Source organism: Babylonia areolata, chromosome 1, assembly GCF_041734735.1.
Source record: "Babylonia areolata isolate BAREFJ2019XMU chromosome 1, ASM4173473v1, whole genome shotgun sequence".
Taxonomy (NCBI): Eukaryota; Metazoa; Mollusca; class Gastropoda; order Neogastropoda; family Buccinidae; genus Babylonia; species Babylonia areolata.
Window position 1 is genome coordinate 89,426,569 of NC_134876.1, and position 3,513 is coordinate 89,430,081.

General features: G+C 45.4%; 1 long non-coding RNA gene across 1 annotated transcript in view; it reads left to right on the forward strand.

Moving 5' to 3' along the window:
* The first annotated feature begins 642 nt into the window (after positions 1–642).
* Positions 643–3,513, forward strand: part of LOC143294063 (uncharacterized) — a 170,730-nt gene continuing 167,859 nt past the window's right edge. Inside the window, exon 1 of the long non-coding RNA XR_013056872.1 lies at positions 643–770. This is a non-coding gene — a long non-coding RNA (uncharacterized LOC143294063). The remainder of the gene's footprint in view (positions 771–3,513) is intronic.

The window sequence follows — 3,513 nt, forward strand, 5'->3', positions numbered from 1 at the left end:
AACAAAAATCCAGACTTCTTTTTTCTATCAAAATGGTCGTGTCGAAACGTAATTTCATACGTATTATTGTGATAGATTGACAGTTTGAGATTACCTGTGAACAGCCCATCAACAAGTAATTAAGCAGCCAACAAGAGTATGAACCAGGCTAAGAAAAAAAAAGAAAGGAAAAAAAAAAGCCTGACAGCTGGCTCGGCCGGACGACTGAATTGACGCTCTTTGTAAATGTCAAGTTGAAGTGAGAAGGAAAGAAACCTGGTATTATGTTTTCATCAAAACAGCCATATCTAAAGCAGTTTGCTTTTCAACACTTTACTCAGTACTGAGTACCACCCTCTTTCCATCCACACACGCACACACACTTTCATCAATTATACAAAGATGCTCACTTGATACAGCAACCTACCCCCACCCCCTTCCGACCCCCATTCCTCATCAGTCACCCCTCTGTCAGACAAAGCTCTTTCTCCCAACTTTCCCGCCAAATCTGAAACTCCAATCTGCTTACGCCCAGACGACTGGATGCGGCGCATGCGCGGCGCACAGGGGCGAGAAAACTGGCCAGACGACACCGCAACTGGAGGAAACAAAAAACAAAACTCAGGGTAAAAGAAAAAACACGAAAAGGGGGGGAAGCGGTGAGACGCCGTGTGTGTGTGTGTGTGTGTGTGGCTTTTCAACAGTTTCTGGGCTGTTCTGTTGGAGCGTCCGCCTTGAACAATGGGTCCGGCCTGCAGTGACCATATGGTCCCGCTAAAAGGGTCAAAGAGGTGGGTATTGCGGCAGGTGTTGGTTGATTCTGGCTAAATCGGGATTTGTGTGTGTGTGTGTGAGTGTGTGTGTGTGTGTGTGTGTGTGTGTTTGTGAGGAAACCCACTGACTGATTGGCGCGGTGATTGGCAAGTTCACTACGCGAGTGAAAACCCAATACATGTGTGGAGGAGGGGATCATGAAGGGGTGATGTGGGGGAGGGATGGTAAGGGAGGGGGAGGAGTCGATGTGAGAGAAGAGGAAAGAAAAAGGATGACAAACAATTTGAAGAGGCAGCGTCATCCTGATACTGATAGGACGAGGGCGGGGGATCATATTTTAAAAGAAAAAAAAGAAAAAAAAGTAAGCTGGTGTGTGAGTGTGAGTGAGTTTTTACACAGTTTATCAGTGGAGAAAGGTCGATTTTAATTACATTGTCACGATCATGGGGTAATGGACGTAAGGGGGAGGTGCGGGGGACGTGGAGGGACGGTGTGTAGGGTGGGGGGGGGGGGGGGGGGGGGGTGGGGGGGGGGAGGTGAGGAGCTGAGAAAGAGTTGAAGGGAAGAGACGTTTGATGGCTTGCATCAGAGCAGTTCGTCATGATGTTAATACACGCGAGCGCACATATTCATTTAATAATACCCACGCGACACACCCATCATCTCTCTCTCCACACACACACGCACACATACACACACGCACGCACGCACACACACACGCACGCACACACACACACACACACACACACACACAAGCAAACCCACTCATGCACACACACACATACACGCACAAACATGCACGTACATACAAACACACAGACTAACACGCGCGTGCCGCAAACACCGCACACGCACGAGGCAAACATGCACGCGATTACATGTATCTGCTATTCATTCATTCTCTGTCTGTCTCTGTGGGTTTTTTTCTGTCTCTCGGTCTCTGTTTCTGTCTCTCTCTCTCTTTCTCAAGCCTCTTTCTTTCTAGCTGGGCGCTCGCGCTCGTCTACACACTCGAATGTTATTAATCGAGGAGGTTGGCCAGTTCCATCCTCAAGCGGATATTGGAAAATACTTGATCATCAAAGGATCTGTGAAAAACGGAAGTTGAAACTGAAAATCAAGGCAAATAACGGTACTCTCTCTCTCACACACACACACACACACACACACACACACACACACACACACACACACACACACACGTGTGTGTGTGTGTGTGTGTGTGTGTGTGTGTGTGTGTGTGTGTGTGTGTGTGTGTGTGAGAGAGACAGACAGACAGACAGAGGGGGAGAGCGCGGATGGAGGTGATTAGGGGTTCCTCATTTTGTCAGTTAAGACGATATCGGTGTCTAGCTTGAATATATGTCCGTGTGTGTTTCTAATTGTTTGCGTGACGCAGCACCGAGAGAGAGAAAGAGAGAGAGGCAATTACGCTCTCACTGATTGGTATGTCTAGGATTTTAGACGTAGTTCCAAAACATAATATTCTCCTGTAAATTGCATTCTGTGCTGGCATAGATAACATCGAAACAACCATTGGATGACAGACCAACACACTGACAATATTTGTCGTTCCTGGTAATCATATTTAGGTTTGGCCCAATAAAACACAGAAGGGTGCTTGAACCTGAACGTGTTGGAACAGCCGGAGGGCAATGATTTCAATGACGGGAAATATTAAGCACAATCAGCTGTTTATTTTTACACCCAGGCATGAAAGAAAAACAAGGAGAGAGACAAAGAGAAGGGAAGCAACAGTATACCGATACTTCAAGACTTCTGTTAGCAAATTGCCGCGTACTCGGATAAAAATGTGGGTTACCTTTGATTCCGCGCCTGTGAAGCACAACTCTTTTGACAGTAAACTGACTTGTTACACAAATGGCAAGATGATTGCTGACTTCCTTTACTTGAAAGTTGGCCACAGACAGGAGCGCTTTGTTTTAGGGGGAAGGATCACTCAAAATTCGGAGCATGACCATTACCGGCACAATTCACTCCAAGTATGCAGAAAATATTTAGAAAGCTTGAAGCACCTAGTTGTTTCCAATTAAATCGATGCGTGCAATTTAACAAGGAAGGTGTAGCAGGTGCGGGGTATTTGCTGTCAGTGTCTGTAGAAAAAAACGAACAAACTTGAATGGTTAGTTTTTGAATAACGTTGACATCACATCAGATTAATAGAACTTAACATTCATGTTGAAATACTTAAGACAGGAGAAAGAGCGCTTGTCTTGGGATTCTAGTGTCTTCGAGGAACTGTCAGCACTCTGAAATCAGCAGTCGAGCATAAAGTTCCAGAATGAGTGAGGACAAAATACGATTTGAAAATACCCGCGAAAAACGTTTTTGTGGAGACCATTGGCATACGACAACTACTGCTGCTGTTGTTGCTGCCACTACTACAGCTGCTGCTGCTGCTGCTGCTGCTGCTACTACTACTTCTACTACTGTTACTACTCATACATAAAACGAGCAGTGATAATTGGCGCATTACAATGGGGATGTACTGATCAAGGAGCTCTGTTCCGTAGATAATATTGTGCCACGTCTTTGTGCATGCTTGAAACTGAAACTGTTTGTCGTGGGCCGAAAGGTGTACTACCAAGACTGGGTAACAATACTGTAAGTAGTGGATTGTTATTTTGTTTTAAGTTTCGTGTCTGCTCGTTGACTGTTTGAAAGACAATTGTGGACATTTTTTTCCAGTTTCACTCAGTTCAGATAGTCTGTATAATTTTTTTTTCTCTCTCGGTGACT